This window comes from Pagrus pagrus (genome assembly GCF_965226575.1).
Source record: "Pagrus pagrus genome assembly, chromosome: 1".
NCBI classification, from domain to species: Eukaryota; Metazoa; Chordata; class Actinopteri; order Spariformes; family Sparidae; genus Pagrus; species Pagrus pagrus.
Window position 1 is genome coordinate 33601230 of NC_140185.1, and position 21175 is coordinate 33622404.

A 21175-nucleotide genomic window follows, 5' to 3' on the forward strand; every position below is an offset into this window, starting at 1 on the left:
GGAACGGTTTTTGATCGACGGAAAATTGCCCAATATTTCAAACAAGTGGCCTTGTTTTTCCTCTGCACTTATCTGCGGTTCCTGCACGTTTAGTTAAGAGGAATCATGATTTGGACTTTGTGGTGGCTTGTTTGTGGTCTGTGTTTTTTGTTTCAGAGGTGCTTGGTGAGGCTGGTCCACACACCTGCAGCACATTGAGTATAATCAGCACCTACACTTACAACCAGACCTTCCCTCTGCACGGTGCCAGATTATTGTCGCCCAGCTCCAGTGTGTGTGACCGGACCGTACCTGAGAACCAGCTCCTCTGCCACCCCTCACTACCTCAACTGCCTGAGCCAGCCTCCCTCTGTAAACCGTGAGTCTCCACCTGCACCACCCAGGGAGCCCTCGGTCTGGGCTCGAGCTCACCGTCTCATCCTACCAGCAGAACCATTCAATAAATTCACCTTTCAAGTCACGGCCTGTTTTTATACAGCAACGAGCAACATTTGTTCTTCTACAATGCAAAAGATAACCAGGGTGTTAACTTGCAAAGATCATCTCAAAAATGATCCTTTTAACAGGTTATATATTAATAATTTAAACCAAACATTGTGTTAAAGCCATCTGAGATTTACATTTCTTGGACACATGTAGCTCAACTGATCATGTTCACAGTCTCTAGGACCGCGTTATGATCGACCTACAGATGTATGTCACCAAAAACTACAAGAACAGGACTCAAGTAAATAAAAAAAGCAGAACTTCTTTCGAGGGCTGTGAGGAAAAGCCCACCGCTGTAAATCACTTACTGATTAGTTTCCTTGTGATGTTTCACAGTGTTTGGTACTTTGGATATCAGCTCTCCAAACAGGCTCTATTACTCAGGTTTAACTTCTCCGTTTAGAAACCCAAAGTGCCTCCACTGCGAGATAGCTCTTTCAGCATGTGATTGTTCTCTTTGTGACTGGAAGTGTCATATTAGGTGTTAAGTAAGCCTTCCCCGACTCAGTATAGTGCTACTGCTTTCAGCTGTACTGAGAAAAGTAACATAGTGTCAGCATCATCTTCTGTCAATCATCACGTCACGCACAAAGAAAGCCTTCACCTGACAGTCGGCTCCTAATGAGGCCTCACAATGTGAGTCTTTTCACGCACATTCATTTTCATTTTACCTTTTTGGAGGAAAAATATCAACTTCTATTTCATCGGCTGATCGAGAAGTCACTATAATATCCTGTCTGAAGGCCTCATTCGCCACACTCGGCGCTATCCTCCCCTTTTTTCGCTCCTGCTGAACAGAGAACCACTGCTACTTGAAATGAAAAGCAAATATTAATATTCGCTGGTGTTACTCTGGAAGGTAAAATATGGGAGGCCCAGGGAGGTGTTAAAAATTCCCCACTTAATGACACATTTACTTTTCCTGTTGCATGGGCTGGTCCCCCTCCCCTCATAACTGAGAGACATCCAATATCTTTACTGTACAAATTATAACATCCAGGCCTCCTGGTTTGTTGGCCTTTAAGGATGTATAAAGCAAAAACTGAGGTTTAAAGAATACAGTTTCACTTTAATGTTTATCTGTTTGCTAAATGCTAATGCTAAATGACACCTTTGTGATAAATATCATTTCAAAAGTATGTACAAATATGTACTGTGTGCAGTAGAGTGTATGTTTAGAGATTTAACATTAAATAAACAGCATTTTCTGAGTTAGTTTTTAGTTTCAGGTTGTCAGGGTTTACTTAAACTGTCACGTTCTTTAAGTTATTCACCAATAATCAGAAAAAGATCAGTTATACAGTGCATTGATATCAAAATGTTCTGTCCTTACATTGAAAATTCCTATGCAGGATCTTTTTCAGTGTTTCATTGAGCTAATTAATTTACATTAACTCTAAAGTGCTAAATCTACGTAGAAGCAGTTCATCTCTGATCTTTTGTTGAAGACAGAGACACAGTATTTCACCTTAGATGCTATGAGTTTTTTTTTCCAAGGATGTTTTCGTTCTATTAATGCAATTTCCCTCCGACCGAGGAAGGACGGCTTTGCACAAATGATTTCGAACAGTTGCTTAAAGCTACAATCCCCAACAGTGAAAAGCTGGTTAGTATTGAAGTGTCTTTTATGAGAAGAAGGCAGAGCAACGTGTAATTTCAGTCCGATGGATGGCCTTCACATCACTGCTCTCGCATTAGGAGACCAATTACTGCATGGGGAGATGAAACAGTCTTAGTAAATATGAAATAGGTTGTCTGGGGTGACGTTAATAGAGTTAACCCAGAGACCGGGGTGGGATCAAAGGGGGCCTCAACCATATTAACCAATCTGTCTGTGTCCTCGCACACAACAGCTAGTCGAAGATAATGACGGTGTGTGTCATCAAAACACACTGACCACCAACACAACCACCGCTGTGTGTGTGTGTGTGTGTGTGTGTGTGTGTGTGTGTGTGTGTGTGTGTGTGTGTGTGTGTGTGTGTGTGTGTGTGTGTGTGTGTGTGTGTGTGTGTGTGTGTGTGTGTGTGTGTGTGTGTGTGTGTGTGTGTGTGTGCGCCTCTGTGCACATCATGCTTTGACTCCTCGTTATCTAGATCTCTGCTGCTGAAGAACAAACTGGCCCTCCGTGGGAAAAGATGTCTGTTGCTACTGTCAGCTCCTTAACTGGTGAATGTGTTAACACACCAGTATTCAGTACAGATGGAGCAGACCCCTCACAACGTGGTAAGGCGTGGTAGACAGTGAGCGGATGGTCTTTAATTAGATTCATTGTAGCGTAGGTTGTTTACCGTAACCTCCCCCCTTACACCCCCCGTGCTCCTGACAGCACCATTGAAATATGGCACTTTTTGCTTGTTGGCTTTCTTCAGCTTTTGTCGTCCAGATTTAAAAGCATATTGGTGTTTATGCACAGAGAGCTATAATGATCCATCATACCATGCGGACGAGGGGGCTGAGCCCTCTGCTCTACATAAATAAGCGGCAATTTGGCCATCTGCTTGGATTCTTGCCGTCTCCCTGGAGACCCCCATCTGCCTTTACATTATCAATTACACTTCAGCCATGCAGCTACCCCCCCCCCTCTCCACCACCATCACAGAATCAGCCACAACTATCACTATCAACCCCTGCACTTCCTTACCTATCACAAATATTCATCTAAAATCAGATGTTTGTTTTCTTGCCTGACTTCCTGATCATAAAACTTTGATTTTAACATATTATTATAATGTGAGACAGATCTTTGTGAGTGGTGTAGTATTGAAGCCATATTTTACACCCAGGTGTTCCTCCGAGTAAAAAAAAACATAAAAAGCATGTTTGTCTGTGGCATTGCCAACAGTAATTCATCTTAAAACAAAACAAAGAGATTTCCACCTCGAGAAAGGCAATCGCAACAGAAGAAATAGAAGAAGAAAAATGCTTTATCTATTGTTTTACTACCACATCATTTTTGGTAAAGTAGAGATGCAGAGAGACATATTTTCCAGTTCTGGTTGGAACTGGACACATTACAAGTTGCTGTCTTGATTTTCTGTGTTTCAAGTCTTAAATACGTCCAAACAGACATGTTAGTTTGCCAACTGTTACTAGCTCACTCGGTTGCTGACTGTGCGCAAGTTGTGGCTGAGGAGGTTGAGCATTCGGAGGGTCGGTGGTTCGATCCCTGTCCCCTGCAGTCTACATGTCGGAAGTGTCCTTGGGCAAGATACTGAAATTGCAAATTGCTCCCAGTGGCTCTTCTATTGGTGTGTTTGTGAATGTGTATGAATGGTTATTGCTTCTGATGAGCAGGTGGTGCCTTGCATGGTAGCCTCTTACCATTTAATGTCTGATGTTACGTTACGATGCGTTCAAGGTTCAGTTCAAGTTTCACCTGTACGTCCAACTCAAAGAAGTGTGGGAGAAAAAGTGTTTAATTACTGATTATTAAAGTTATGCAATGACATTTTGTCTCTTTGCATATCTATAATTCATAAAAATATCAGACTATATAACCTAGATCAGTATGTGGACAGTATGGTGACATCAGTACCTCAGTATCAGCACCTGATAACGTCACCAGATCAGATCAGTACAGAATTTCTTCTGTTATTGACTGTATGGCAGATGTGTAGTCAGCAGTCTGCAGCATGCCTTTACATGCCTCACTCTCTTACATGTACTGAGTCTTGTAGACAATGTTGTAGCATGTGTTATATAGATAGTCGCACCACTGTCTTGCTCATCATGGTTTCTGATTCTTTGTACTTTCAGTGTGGCACTCGGTATCTCAGATGATCTGGAGAGTTTGCTCCGAAGTGCGAACGCGAGGAGGCACCAGCTCGAGAATGAGAAGCACCTTTGTTCTGCGGTTTCCAGGAAAAGCGGTGAGGTTCTCAAGGGGACAGGTATGTGTGGGAAGAGGACCCTTGTCAAGTGCACGGCGCCTCATTAATATGGAGACAGGTGCTCTTTTGATGAGTTCATAAGCAGTTCACCAGCAGCCTGGAAGTAGTGCACTTTACACGGCTGTTCAAAGATCTTTGACATCTGAGGAGAGCCAGTGAAGCCAATAATCCTACTTTCAGAATGTGAGTCTTTCCTCTGAGATCAATCCCAGATCGAAACATCAAATAGAACCGCTGCTTTTCTCTTTTTAAACCCCCCCACCCTCCTCCCCTTACAAAAATCACTTACTAGATGGAATTAGACAAGCTAGCAAAAGTGTCATTACCGCTGGGAAGAGGGGATGGATAGATTTCCGTCAAATTGTGGAATATTCTGCACCAGTTTAAGCCTATAGTTAAGAGCGCAGCATTATTGATAAGACTGTGCTCTGGGTCCAGCGCTTTGCCCAAGGGCCCGAAGAGAAGCAATCCACAGAAGTGGGCTTTCATGTTCATCTATGTACAAGAACAAAGCGAGGATTAAGTCTGGGCCTTTCATCCACAAAGCGGGAGGAGTATTTTTATTTTTTTTATTTTTTTACTTACTCCTTGGGGAAGGGCCCGGCGCTCGTCTGGAGCCATTTCAGCAGCGCCGTGGCACTGTCGCCTCTGGCAGGTGTGACGATCCCCCACACTGTCCCTTGCATCGCAGAGAAGAGTGTGGGAAAATTTCTCCCACTAATGGGGACGATGGCAGTCACCTCTCCGCGGTGCAAATGGAAAAAAAAAAGATTTTTGTTCATTTAAAAAACATCATACTTACAGGTTTGTAGTTTTCAGACTGAGCAGCACAAGTTGTCCTGTCCAATCAGAGTAAGCTGTTGTCTTTATGCAGTGACAGGAAATCAGGTTAATTATTTCTAGCCCCCTCGGTTTTAATTTGAAAGGATGTTTTATTTTGACGACAGACCGGTCAATCTGTTTGTATTGATGCTGTCATTTCTGGAGGCAAGAGTGGGCCCCGAGTTAGATTGTAGATATGTTGGGAATCATGTTTCATCCGTCTCTAAGGTTTATAAGTAGATTACCTTTTGTAATTCGTTTTGTTACACCAGTCAATAAGCGTCCAATGCAAATGTGGTTCATTTGTATTTGAATTGATGTCCTGTCCCCATTAACTTATGCCTCTAATGCATTCTGGTACATTAGTAAATAGACCTGCCGGATTAATCATTAGTTCATTGGGATCATTTGCTTTCCTCGTGCTTAATCGAATCTCTGACATTGGTAATAAGGGCAGACTTCACCTGCCTCCCTGGACACTCAAAAACAAGGAAGAGTAATTTCAGGGGAATGTTGTAGTCTTTTATTTGTTTCAATTGTTCACTTCATTTCCATTACAGAAAATAGCATTTGTCAGACAGCCATAAGCACAAAAACAGTCCTGACATCGTTTTCTCGTATGTAGCGATAAAGTTTGCATGTATAATCCGACATTTCAACCTGTTTGACTTACTTCGATGCACCTTTGCTCTCCTTTTATCTCCTCTCACATTGACCCTGATAATTAATGACTTTTATGTCTTGAGAATAAAACCCCTAAATAGGCTCCTTGCACATTATTTATTTAGTTCTAATTAATTGAAGTATACCTGGATTGAATTCAACAAGGCTAAGGTTGCTGTGTATAAGAAGAAGCCTCTCCTCCTATGTAAAAGGCTGCATGACCGCCCTCTTCCCCACCCCTCTACAGCCTTACAGATTTGAATAACAAATCATTTAATGGCTAAAAGCATGTCTTGATTATATTTAAAGTTCTGACTGCTCTGCTGTGGTCTCTGTAGGGCTCCAGGATAAGGACATCTGCTGTCTTAACACAAAGATTTTTGATACTACGGACATGAATTGCTGAGACAACGCATCATTGCCCTGCGGTTTAATGCTGGTGGCCTTGCAACAGGGACATGTCATCACCCCTTGATTTAGCATCACCAGAGATGATACATGGTGCCATTACATGTCCTGAAGTCTGTGTTGTGAATAAGTGCTGGCAATGTATGCCGTGGCTTGTGCTGGAATTGCTGGAGAATGACCTCAGTGAGTTGTTTTACGAATACATTTAGGATAAAACAGTCGCAGATTATCTTTGTCGAGCAGTCTTCAATGTTAGCACTAGTGAATAATTTTTCATGTGAGGTTATCAGTATTTTAATGCATTGCAATACATGCTTTAGTGGCTGTTTTGAGTTTGTGAGATGTGCCTTGAATAAATAGGGACTGAGACCCATTCTGTGTGAGAGACATGACTGAGAATACCAATGCCATGCAATGGTGCGCTTGCCAGTTCCCAAGTGTGAATGCGTGTAACTGTATTAATGTGAAGAAGGCCCGCTCCATGTATTACTTACATGTATATTCAAAATATAGACACTTGGCAGGTTCCTTCTGTGTCTTCCAGCAGATTTCTCTTTGCACTCGTCCACGACGACTCACTCATCAGCTGGTGAGATGTGTGGGTTTACAGCAGCAGCAGCAGCGACCATTATGCCCCGTGTGGTATCCCCTTCCAAACAAAGAAGCCCATTGTAAATGTGCCCTTAACCCATAACCCACCCAATCAGCACTTGTGTGTTCCTTTTGTTTTCCAGCCATCCCCAAAATGCATCCATCTCCTTAATGGATGTGTTTTTCGGGGTGGATAACATGGTTCGGGATATAGCAACACCGGGGCTACGAGGATCATAGATGGATTCAGGCTGCACAAGGCCCCCTTTAAAAAGCAAGATTAATAACCCAGCGCAGATGATCTCATAGTTAAGTGTTTTCTGTTGTATTTACACATCCGCCCAGGCTGTCAGGCTTCTGCTCGTCTCTGAGAAATGGAACCGACACATCCTGACACTAATGCATCACTGGAAATATTTGAAATGAATAAAGCTCATGCTTTTCCAGCAACAGAGAGAGAGGGAGACATTACAAACACTCCATTTGACACTGACACAATGGCGCCTCTGCTCAATGCAAATACTGTTATTCTCCCCCAACCAACCAACCAACCAACCCCGCCTCCTCCCCTTCCACCCTCCTTTTGATGGAGGAGTCACACAGGGGAAAATCTCCCGCACTCAATGCAAACTAATGAGACATATTAATGACATTAGACACTTAATTCAATGCATGTATAATTCATAATAATTGATTGCCCTGGTTTGAAGGAGTACCTCTTGTGAGAAAAATGATCCTATTAAGCCAGGTTTAATCCAAATCTAAGCTGTCAAAACACTCGGCTCTTATTGCATCTCGCGCTGTTAATTGTCATAAGCATTTCAGATTGATTATTCTCACGTTTGGGGAATGAGCTTTCATTCATGCTTCTCACGGCTGTAAAACAAGGTATGTCACTGGAATACCTTCCCCGCAAATGATTCTTTATTTTCACTCAACTAAGAGGGAGGATATTAGCGAAATCAATTTTCAAGACAAATATTTCCATACTGAGAAATTCATCTGAAATATCAACTTAATGTCTTTTTTCCTCCCCTCTGTCTGTCTCTTTCTGTCCAGCCAGATTGATGCTATAGTGACTCCAGTGCTCTCAGATCTTTATAACGCCTCCATGGGAGACCGTAATATAGCCAATCACTGACATGTCATATAATGTAGTGAAGTTCACAACATGGTATATTAAGGAAAAGACACCCAGAAACTAGTGTTTTATAGTCTTACAGTCTCATACAGGGCCATTGAACGGCTCTTTTTTAACTCTTTTTTTTGACATTTTCAAGGGTTTTTCTTTAGATTTTTCAAATTTGGAAGAATTTTACAAAACTTTAACAGCTTTAATGCTAAAATTACACTCATTACAATCCGTAGCCCCGTCTTCTGCTAGCATTCTGATGGTGAACATGGAATTTTCTCACCTTAATCACTCTCCAACGGGCATTTATCTCCAGATCTATGCCACTTTTATGTAATTTTATAATCAATTTATAATCTAAAACTGCATCGGAACAGGAAATGGGTGTCAAGTTCAACAAAGGGACCGACGGATGAGGAAATTGACAGCGTGTTGCAGTGTGGCCTGTGTACGTCTTATACAATCCAATCTGTTCCAGCTCAGTAGAAGACATGTGGCTCATGTTAATTCTGTTTTGCATTGTGTGTTTTTACTGCCATTATTTGCCATCAAGCATTTTTTTTCAATGACTGTGTGAATCAGATCTGTAGAACGTCAGCGCGAGATAAAAAAAGATTTTATAAACGCAGCCCCGAGCGGCCAGTTTGTGAGTTTGGTCATTTCAGATTGAATCAGCTTTATTGGAACATTTTCTTTTCTTGATATGATACTTGATACTACTCTTGGGTTTGTGTGGTGGCAGGAATTATCCATGAAAATCCACAGCAATAACCTGCAATTACAATCAGACGAGCGTTTGCTTTAATATGCCTTCACTCTAAGGTCTCTCACTCGAGCATATCATCTGAGTGTTTGATGTGTAAATAAGCATAATGTTATCATTTGTGGCATGATTGTTTTCATGTCAAAGGCCTAGTGTTGTCATGATAACATTTAGACTTTGATGTTTAGCATCTTCTGGATGTTGTTATATTGTGATAATGCACATGTTTTGTCTTTCCCTTGTTTTATAGTTACATTACAGTTAAGTGGTGTCATTTCTTGAACTTACCAGACTGTTTTACTTGTTCTAATTTTTGCCTTTACCCACTTCTTCACAGTCTTTAGATCCATATTACAGATGATTATTTCTCTAACATGTTGTTGTGTTAATATTTTGTGAAAGTACTCAGTCATCCCTACAATATTGTTGCAATATCGATATCAGGGTAAAAAATATTGAGATATTTGATTCTGGTGCCCAGTCCTAATATTTATCAAGTGCTTTTGAGGAGATTTCAATTACGGAGATATAGATCATGTATTGCGAAATAGCCTAAAAATATCATTATTAGGCAATATCGCAATATAAGATGTATATCTCAGTATTTGATACCAATACTGAGTCGATACTCGATAGATCGGCTGACGTACAGTGCGCTGATGCAAAATGATTAGACCTGCAGAGTGTGCATTAAACATCAACAATAAAATCTTAATTTTGAGTTTAATTCATACACATCAGGGCAAACTGCCAGCCAGGGTCTTTATTTTCACTACTGGCAACGATATGTTCGCGTGCTCGCAAAATTTTTGGTGTCCGACACTTCAGAGCCACTATAGTATAGAAGTGACATGCACTGTAGCTAGTGGCCTTATGCTATTTAGGTATTTAACCATTTTAAAAAGCAAAAAACTATATATATTTGTCGTTTTAAAACTCTCTAATGTGCTTGTAATGCAACTTACATTACAGGGTAGGCCTGACGTTGATACGCTATGCTACTGATATGCTGTGTATCTCATATAATTTAGCAGCACATCACCATCTTAGCAAATAGGCTAGCCAGCACGAACGCATTGTCGGCTCTCCCGGCCATAGCGCTTGACTTGGCTTTCTTGCTAGTAGTGCCAGTTGTCAGTTACATCGGAGAACAACTGACCTACAAAAATGTTGGGAAATTGTAATACGGAACCATTTCTAACAAAAATGTATGGAAAAAGTAGCTACATTTCGGTATACCATGCAACACTACAGTGGCCCAGTAGTGAATTGTGAATTTTGACACAATGCCTCAGTGGTTAGCGTCGGCAAGCGCTGCGTTAACAGGTACCTTGTTTGAATTTTAGCTCTGCTTCTTTCTATGAGGAGTTTGCATTTTCTTTTCCATGTTTATGTGAGTGTTCTCCACATTCTTCTTACTGTTCAAATCACCCAAGGACATGCTTTTGTCTGAGCTAACCTTAGATGTTCGACCCGTCAAAGTTGGTTTCATCCCTCCCCTAACCCCTGTGCGGTACCCCCTGTACTTAACAAAATATTACAGTGCCAATGGAAAAGCGCTGGAGCAAAGGTGGTTGATTGGGTGGATTGTTGAACAGTCGTAAAAACATGACCTCTTTTCCATTTTCCTCCAATAATAACATAAGTCAAGAAAGGTTTTATCTGACTTCATAGGTGGATGACAGAAAATGGATTTCTTAATCAGCCGTGTTTGAATGAAGGTGCTCCGGGCGCTCAGCGTTCATCAGACTGTATTGTTGTGAAATCACTGGTTGTGTCTGGACCTCTGATCTCCATTTTATGAACATACATGAAGGTTGTCAGAAATTACAGGGTTCGTGGCAGATCCACGGGGATGAAAAGTAATAGTCGCTTATCCGTGGACATAAATGCAATTGTATGCTCAACCTACACAGCAGCAGCAGCTACATATCTTACTCTGTACAGGGTATTATTTCAGTCAGTAGTGGTTTGCATGTTCTCTGACAACGGCGACCGTACGCATGAATACAAAATGCAATGCGTCTCTGTTAATACACAAGCTCATGCAATTCAAATGAATTTATCGTCTTCGGATGATAAAGATTTCACGGCAAAGTATTTCCGTCATGAAATCTATGGCGGTGACAGTGATGCTTGTGGCTCAAAGGACTGTTAAGGGCCGCTGCAAAGCATTGCTGCATAGCATTCTAACCAAGCAGGGGATTTTGATAAATAAGAATTGAATTTAGTTCCAGCTGTGACATGTTGATTGATCAAAAAGCTCATGGCTAAGGCCTCCCTCCTCTCCCGTCTTATTTATTCTTTGTCAAATGGTTTCAAAATCAATACTAGCCTTGTACACAACCTTTTCTGCTGCGGGCACTCAGTGAGGAGGGGGGGGGGCGGGAGAAGGAAAAAGAAAAAACACCTGCTCTCTATGTGATTGTTACTAATTTTTCCTGTCAAACATTTGAACACAGAATAATTATTTGCTGTGTGGTTTCAGGGCACAACAGATTATTGTACAATCCATTTAGATAACTTCTGAGAGGGGCTGGAAAATGAAATTGCCTCCAACCACACAAGTCAAGCGGTGAAGGTGATCTATCAGACACTGCAGCAAATAACTCAACTTAAAGATGCTATAGTCTTGGCTGAGCTGAATTTCTGTTAGAGGAAAAGGAAGCACAAAGCACTTGTCACGGTACAGACGAGGCCTCGCATGGGACGTTTTGGGATCCGTCACATTTACTGATGTTGTTTTTGGGTGCGTTTCAAACCTTTTGGCATCTGAACTCGAACGGATCGCGAAGCCCGCCAATGAACGATGTCTAACTAATACTTAATTTTGATGGACTGGAGTTGTTTTGGAATATAAACATTGGTGGAGTGATGTTAGTACAAGTACGAAAAGGGAGGGAGAAAAACAAAGTCTGGAAGGCTTTGCCTACAAAAGTGCTGCTTCATCGAAGAAAAGAAGCAATAGTATAAAACTGCAGCTAATGTACTGCAGTGTTGTCGAGGTGTTCACCACCATGTCTTCCAAGACAGACTTAGTCATTATATACTTTTAAGGGCTGGCAAATATATCGATACGATATCGTTATCGTAAAGTGAGAAAATATCTTAGATTTTGGATACTGTTATGTCATTATATGGCATAAGTGATGTCTTTCCTTGGTTTAAAAGGCTGCGTTGCAGTTAATACTTGCCTTTATCCACCTTTGCCTTTGTCACGATGCTATAATTTCTAACTTTGACTAAATACCATGAAAAATGGAACGATTACTTAGAATTACTTAGAATTATTTATCAAATATCTCATATTACGTTGAGAACTCCCTACAATATTGTCTCAATACTAATATAGTTGCGTCTGTCGGAAGGATTTGCCGTCTATCTGCCCCCTTGTGGCCAAAAACGTATTAATGCAGCTTTAAACACTGGATGACATATCTGGCTCTGTCGAGCTCACTGCTTGCACACAAGAAAAATATACAAATACATTTAACATTTCAATCATGTATGCTCAGGAAATGTTCTTCATTGATTTACAGCTCTAGTACTGCATAACGTTAATAATCACATGACTTGTTGTTCTTTATAAGGACTTGTCTTCGCTTCAAAGGATGTAGGACGAGGGGCCGGAGATGAGAGATGATACATGTGAACTCCATCGCGTTGTGTGGGTGTCTACGTGGCAGTGCCTCTCTGACATGGACAGGATGAGCTCTGCGTCTTGTTTTACATTCTTCTTCATTTGTTTATTTTACTGTCATCTGTGCTGCCTCCACGCAGAAACAAAGACGAGAAACCACTTTTGAGTAAGTGTCCCTCTGCCAGGCCTGACAAGTAACTGACCCCGGTGTTTATAAAGAGAAATGGACATTTATGAGCCATTTACAAGACACTTGAATGGAGTGGAATGACTTGTCTCAAATTTTAATGAGTTTATTGAAATTAAAGTTGAGGCCACTCTATGATATTACCATTACCCTGTCTGTGGCTGGCTCTACAGCTGTAACCCAAGTACAGATTGTACATTTTCCCCTTTCACTCCCCCCTAGGCTACGGTTGTGGAGAGCTGAGGGAGTGTTTATCAGACGGGGGTGACTCTGCCCTCGAGCCAGCCCCTGCACCGAGACAGGAGACACATCATAACATTGTCTGTCAAGTGATTTGTGGCATGCTTGGCGTATAAAGGCTTTAAAAGGCATTTCTCAATTCATTTTTTGAGCTAATGGAAAACTCAGGACAGCTCCTTCCTCGTTTAAACAATGGGTTAAAGAAACTTAACAGACGGACTTTGTGTAATAGTTTGTTCAGGTGGAGCGGAGCCTGGTTACTCAGAGAAACAGATGTAAACTGTAGGTTAACAGTTGGAGTCTCTCTGTGACGCACTGGAAGGACGGGTTTCCTATGCAGAGGAGGGAATCTAAACCCGGTTACTTGGACAGCTGGGGGACATTTCTCTAAAATGTAAATCGTCTGTAACCATTAGTGAGGAAGCTCCAGGAAGTGGCCCTCTGTAACGCTTCACAATTAGTCGGGACCGAGGCCAGGCAGAGCCAAACCCTCTTCCGCTTCGGTCAGCTCACATAATTATTATTGTTTTGGAAATCCATTACAGTCCAGATGATGGAGCTCAAGAGTTTGTTTTAGAAAGGCCGAGTTTTGGTAGTGGTTTCTTGCAGCTGCTTCGGCAGAGACATGGCAGGGTTTGGGGTTCTGGGTTTTATTAATAATTATACGTTGAGCATTTCATGCCCAATTTCAGTTTAAAAAAAAAAAAACATGTAATATGAAAAGAAAAGTTTACATCTGGATGTGCATACATTTGTTGAAATTGCGAATTTTTTGAGCTGCAAAAGAAAATCAATTAAACCTTCAGATTCAATTTTGTTGTCAAAATATTACAATGTCCTTTATTACAATGAAACAATCAATATCAGATTTTACTTCCTAATGGTCAGCTGTTCCTGTAAAGGCTTCAGCCAATAGTAGTGACATAGCAAAGTGCATAAAACACACAGCGATACGCATATATAAAAAGAAATCAATAAAACTCTTACTTGCCGTCCGATGTGCAAACATCACTGCAGTAAAAGACAAATTCAGGATTAGGCTATAGTAGCTTTTACGTAGAGACTAAATCTAAGAAGAAATTCTTTGTTCAATTAGTAGAGTTGATTATTCATTTGAAAGCCATTGATTATAGTAGATGTGCTGTCAGCATCCTCATTATTCCCCTTTGGAGGATAAGAGTGCTTTGTCAAGATGCATGATGAGCCGATGATGTGTACCTCTTAGCGGTATGACATCTTCATCCATCATGGGAATTTTGGATCTCTCAATCTCCAGACCCTCACCCCTCAATCATAGCTGCCGCAGCCTGCCGACAGCCAGTCACTGTAACATGCAGGGAGGGAGCTGCAGATGAGCTCTCCATTAATGAAAAAATAACATATCACACAATACAAATGGGCGCGAAGAAGTGAGAGCACTTCAGAAATGCCCAGATAATTAGACTGTCCGGCAGCAGATTGATGGATGCACTATAATTACCTTTTGTGTTATTATTTCAGGGCCAGACAAAAAGGAAAAAAGCTGGTTCCTCTACTTTGAGCCGCACAGATTCATTAATCTCATTAATGTGTGGAATTAATATCATTTTATCAGACATTCCAGAGCTGCTGGTGGTGTGTGTGGCTAGAGCCATGATTCAGACCTGTCAGACGGAGGGGATGCATCAATCTAACTCAACGCGCCGTCAGTTCATCTGCCTTCCAGTCACGAAAAAAGTGTACACAACAAATATGAGGCTGTGTTTTACCCTTTTTGTTTAATGCCGGCGCTCTGGGTACGTGTCACTTTTCTATTATTTTTAAAAAAGAATAGATGTAATAAAAGGCGCATTTTGGTGCCTAGTTTCCACAAAATGATTAATTGTAAGGTTTTGATACTAATTTGTCTGACAGGCAAAATTGAGCCATTACAACAGTAAAACCTCGTTGTTAATATTTTATGTGGAATAAGTGGGAACTCTGGCTCATTGCCTTTCAGGCCACGACAATTTTCTTTTCTTTTTCTTCAGTTTTGCCTCTATATGTGAATATATATGAGCAATTAATTCATTTAGATCTCAAACTATTATACAACTACATATTCACATAGCTAACATGTTGGTATATAGTTGCAAACTAACACATGTAGCAGCTACTTAGCAACATTATGAATTATTTGGAGTCACATTTCTAGCGATCTGGTGGACGTCAGTCCAATATTCACTCTTCTTTTAGCTCCACCAACTCCTGAAGGAAATTCTTTAGCTGCTTATGCTCCAACAAGCTAAAGCTCAATGCAAATAACTGCTTGCTAGACAAGTGAAACAGTCAGCTGAAACTCACTATAAAACTCTGTAAAGCCAAGAGGAGCTGCAGGTTTGGGTTTAGACTCAGAAGTCATCCTATTTGCTTTTTGGCTGTTTTTATATTGAATGTTGGGAAATATGTTGCTGTGTGTGATGCTGTGTCTGTCTTTAGGAGAGAAGAGAGAGAATTTGTCTTTAAATCTAATCAGTTTAAACTTCTGTTGTAGCTGAAGCTGTAGATTTCACCTGTAGACAGTTTAAATTAGTTTCCTTTAGGTCCAGAACAAGTTCATGTAACCGATTACAACGCTGATGTAAATGCATCGGCTTGCATGGAATGCATTGATGCATCGCCGGGTCAGGTTCATCCTCAGTCGTGCGGTCTCTTGCGTTCTGGCATGCTGAACTGGGAGCTTTACTGCCAAAAGCCTGTTGCTCCATTTCAACTGCTGTACATGAAGATTTGAGAAGAAAACATCCTGGGGCTCTATAACCTCAAAACAACAAGACAACAGAGACTATTACATACTCCTTATGTGTTGCGTTTCAGACAAGAAATCAACAAAGACTCCGTAAAGCAGATGCTATTGGCTAGTATGGCATTGCCGCCTTGCAGTGCCAGTTGTAAACAGTTTGTTTATACGCATATAGACCTATAGAACTAAATATAACAACAAAAATACTAGTGCATTTCTGAGGGAAGGATGTCAATGCTACTTACAGCTGACCCACTGCTGAAAATAATTCTTCTAAGGTGGGAATATCAACTGAGAAATTTGGTATATCCATGACTGAAGTATTGGTTGTTGTACATGCCGATGTTGCTAATGCTGTTGCTGCTTGTAAGGATGCGGGTAAAGAGGCATGGGTTTACTTTTCTCCAGTGTGCTGGCCATAGACTACAGTTAATTGTCATCCATGCATCTGAAGGAATGCCTAGATCAGCAAAGATTCGGGGCTGCAAGATGCTGTGTTGAACACTTTCAAGAAGAGTGAGCTGACCAGCACCAAGCTGAGAGCAAAGCAGCAACAAATGGGTACAAGATGGAACAGTTGGTTCTACAGTACGTGATCAGCCGCATGCTGGATCAAAGGTGGCCTGCGTCAGGAACAGGTCCCAAAGCCCTTTGAGTGTGCCACTGTCTTCCTGAGTAGAGAGGCTTATGTCCGTCTAATGGTAAGAAATGAGCTCCCCAAAGAATGAGAAAGTAAGTAGGGTTTCCTACCGTGGCCAAGTCATACTCGTGTCCCTTCAACATCAACCCCATCCAGGTGCTTCTTCTCAACTGAAGGGAACGTCCTCACTAGGAAAAGAGAAAGCATGCTGTTGTTCCTCCTCTGTAATGCTAACTGAACTCTTGCCGTCCCTCGGGGATTGAAAAAGGTTCAGTATTAAAATCGGTGCTGACCTTTTTTGCACTATTTATCCCCGGTTGAATTTATGTTGCACTTTGACATTTCTTTCACTGATTAGCCTTTTATTTCTTGGAAGAAAGTCAGAGAGGATTATTTGACTAATCAGAAATGAACCAACAGATTAATAAAAACTGTGACCTATTGCTACTAAAATATTCACAGAAAACAAAGTTGGAAAAGCCACAGGTTGTTATTGTTCAGTTATTCGTGCCCATATCTTGCTGACATTACATGGGTGGCTCACTGAGCTTCCAGATTTCTTTGACCAGTCATGTCAGGTGTTACTGTGGATCGTACTGTCAAGAGAAAACATAAAATATCGACATAGAAAGTGATTGTCTTGTTTTGAAGTTTGACACAGTTAATGTGACTTGGCCGGGTTGTCATAGAGAAATACTGGCATATCATTTATATTAAAATATTAATGCTACATACGAATATACATGTATTAAGATCATGGTTATATCGTTGGACGACTACAGTGTTTATTGAATTCGGCAGTTAAAGTTGATACAGCGTGTGTCTGCAAGCAACATCTCTAATCTGCCAACTGCTCTGTTATTGCCGTATGATAGAGCAGAAATGTAGGCCGTAGACATCAACGACATCATATCCTATCACCCTGCAGGTGGTTCAGTTTGTCGATGGGAGGAAATGGGATCTTTACACCCAATTTGAGGTGAAGTGACTCAGAGTTTACATGTAGGATATCCCGTGACCCTGGCGTAATGACTTCCAGACTGCAGGTGGTCCTGCTCTTGTGTGTCAGTGATAGGACTCCATAAACAGACTTAATCACATTCTTCCAGCAGTCTGTCCCTCCCTCCCTCACTCTCCCTGTCTTTCTATCTATCTCTCTCTTTCTCTTTCTTTGTCTCTCTTTCTTGCTTCGCTCCTCATTTTTCTACATCTGACACCTTACGTCTTTCTCTTTGCTCTCTGTCTGTGGAAAAGGCCGAGTCGATATGTGGTATTTAAGGCACCTCCTTCCATAACACACCTGCACACACTTTTCCATTTGCACATACTTAAACAACCATTGTTTTATTTCTCTGCCTTTACTTATGTGCATCAGTGCATGCACACATGAGCACGCACACTTAATTTTTAATGGCTTGTGCTTCCTTCCACGTATCTCTGTCTCTCGCACAGAGAGACGTGCAGCACTGTAAGTCTGCTCTGTCATATGTGCGCCATGTGAGGAAGAAGTTTATCAGGCTACTGGGGGGGGAGGTTGCGGTAATTCTGACCCAGTCTTACAGAGGGGAAATCATGGTAAGCAGTGTGAGCCGTCACAGAAAACAGCTGTTCACGCATCCTTTCTCTTTTTAATGGCACTTCCGTGGCATCCCATAGGTCGTCTGGGATTGGAATACAACAGCCACTCCTTTCCAAGTACAAACGCGGTTTGTGTTTAATTGTTTTCAGATTTTTATTTTTTTTTCCCTTTTCCCCCACCCATCGAAGCCTTTTCCAGGCCTTAATAACAGAGTGGTTTTGGAGGGCATAGTCAGAGTCAGAACTCCATGAACAGAAGTGGTTCTTCCAGGCCCGTGTTGATTCCAGCAAAGCAGCGTGTTGGCCAGATGGATGTTACTCATGGAATAGAATACGATAATCATCAGGACAGACTGATATGCAGACTTTTTAAAATGTAGAGCAGGCTTCCTTTGCTGTTATTCTGCAACACCGCCGTCCGTATGTGCACATCCATACGTATATTAATACACATAATCAGACCCAAAACACTGACAGTTACTGTGAGATTGTTTGACTGGGACGGGAATGACACATGAGAATGAAACAGGTTCGGGTATTGGATAGATGTGTGTGAACTGTAAATGTTTTTAGGAGCATGCGTTTGGATAAAAAGTGTAACAGAATACAGCTTAAGCTGCTTAAAAAAGGTTGATAACACAACAACAACACTGCGCAGAACCATTGCTTGTTAAAAAAATCACGATTCATGCCGACCACGCAGTGAGCTGGATAATTTCAGAAGTTTAGACGTAAACAGTCGATGCTGAAGAGACGACTGAGGAGCTAACAAATACCAGTTTTATTCTCCACCACCAGCAGGAAATAGAAGTTCAACCAGCAGTGGCAGATAAACATTTCCACGGCTCATTTTCAAGGACAGTTTTTATCTACTGCAAGACCTGCAGTCAACCCTCACTTTAAATGAAATACCATACAGAAAGAAAGTAAGTCGCAGATGCATGGGCTGTGCAGAGACGTGTACATTCTGGAGAAAACAAAGTCTCGGGAACCTTGCAGGTGGCTGTCAGGAGTTTTTGCTGCTCTCTGAAGAGTGGACAGCTGAAAATAAAATGTAATATTGCAACTAATTACTAATATCGCACTAATTACTACTCTAGTGAAGCTGAAAACTGCACATTATCCAGCTGTTTTTGTCAACAAAGACAGTGATATCTCAAACATGGAATGAGAAATTGTACATGTGCGGCCCTTAGAGAAGAGACTGCCACTAAACCTTCTGGTTGGACAATAGACAACAACCCTAACCCTTTCACATTTCAAATTCATAAACAGTATTTATAATTTAGAGAATTGGGATTTTATGTTTTCCTTCAAGGGGTCTTGCCAGTAAGGCTGACGAAGGTTGGATGATAAAATGTGCCTTTTGTTGAAGATGGGGCCTCTGTCAACATGGGCACTTGTGGGGTTGTGATGCAGAGCAGCTGCAGAGCGAGGCAAGGAGCCGTATAATCCTGTATACCACACAGTCAACACCGTGTGTGTCTGAGAGTAAAAAAATGAGAGGGAGTGTAGTGTGTTGAAAGAAACTTACCTGGGAAATGTTGCTTCTTCAACAGATTGAAATTTACAATACTGATCCTAAGTGTTGGTAGTCTACAATAACCTGCATGTTATTTTGAAAACCTACCACTTCAGTTGTAAGTAGAAAAGAGAGCAACAACTCTGAGTGGAAATCTGCAGTCCGAGCAGCGTCAAGGGACCTTGACTGGATCTCCCACACACACAGGGGCTGTGAAGGTGTTCCTGCAATATGGACAGGAGAAGGACCTGGCCAGTGACTTTAATCAATACTCAGTGATTTTTTTACATACAGAGCATATGGCAGCCTCAGCATCCACTTCTAGGTCGGGCAAAAACGGTCTGTTTTCTGGAATTCACTCGATCCTACAGTATCACTGGTTGATGGGCCTACCACTCAGCACTGGGAGTGCAGCGACAATGGGAAGACTTGCACTGAATCTTATTTTGGTAGACCGATGACACACATTAGTCAAGTAATTCAAAGAGAGATAATTACTGAGTCATTAATTCTTTCAATACGAATAGCTAAAACAATCACTGTTTCGACTGAAATTAGGTTTGCTATGTCACAAAATAAATCAAGATTATATTGTAACTGACCAGTCACAGTTCTTAAGGTCTCCATGTGGTACCTCTCTGCACCATAAAGCCAAATCTTGAAACAGTTTTGAAGGACGTCCTAATTAGCTCTCACAGTACAGACATGCAAATGCTCTGCACCCTAATGTTGAAGTTTAAAACTTCATTTGGGTTCACCAGATTTCAAGAGGCTAGAACAGCTTTTCCTAAGCAAACAGAACAAAAGGAGTCGACCTTTCCCTTAAAAAGTCTTTAAAAAACTCCTCCAAACATCCTTAATGTGAACGTGCCTGAGCTTTGTATCCCAGTGAAACAAAATGATATCACCACAAAGATGTTTATTCTTAGAGAATAACGCTGCGCCCTGTTATCCGGACAGCAGAGCGTCTTGTCCCAGTTCGGGATGTTGTTGATGTAGGGGAGTTGAGCTGTTGAGGCATGCCTGAGAGAGATTATCATTGGTTGGGGGCGGTGTGGGCAGTAAGAACCCATGAAACCTGCCATCCAGGCCCTAATTGGAGGTCATTAATCATGTGAGGCTGTCCTGCAGTGAACAGCCCTGTGTTTCTTATTGCCGTTTTGGCCATCATGTAGAGGTCTCCTGTGTAGCTGTGAAGTCCAAGTCATGCTGGGGAACACTTTGGTCATGCTCACACACAAGAACTGCTATGCATATAGTTGAGCTGCATCAGTAGCTGCACTGGTAGTACTTGTAACAGTATAGTAATGGTAGTAATAGCTGCAGTTTTACAAGTTGTATCAGATGTGCTAGTTGTACCAGTAGTGCATATCAACATCCTTTGCATTAACTGAAATGCTGTAGCATTTAAAACTACACACATTGTGGTGTGCAGCCTATTCACTTTCTTAATATTTAAATATGGATGAATATAGTGTATTGTTTAAAAACCCATTGATGTGTTACATCTAGTTGAGTGTTTAACTTAGTGGTTTTAGACTAGTGCTACTAAAAAGTTAATTCTTATTAAGAGTGTTATTGACACTCATAAAAAGACTACTTCTTACAGTAACCGATGTTAATGCCACAACTTTATGAACACATTTTTGGTTTGATGTGGGCGTAGGGGCCATTGTGTTGGATATAATAGTCTGACTCACCCGATGGTATACGCCTGCCGTTGACCACCGATTTCAGGCAGCCAATGGCAGGTTGCATGTTGCTGTTTTCAAAATCCCTGCCTGCATGGAAAACTACAACAACCTCTGAGCTAGCAACTAACTGAAAATGTCAACTTACCCGAACACATTTA

General features: G+C 41.4%; 1 long non-coding RNA gene across 1 annotated transcript; it reads left to right on the top strand.

Annotated features, from left to right (window-relative positions):
* Positions 1-261: 261 nt before the first annotated feature.
* Positions 262-6642, top strand: LOC311263232. Its single transcript, XR_014623329.1, has 3 exons — positions 262-358; positions 4243-4355; positions 6200-6642. It is a non-coding gene; the product is annotated as an uncharacterized lncRNA (long non-coding RNA).
* The last annotated feature ends 14533 nt before the right edge of the window (positions 6643-21175 follow it).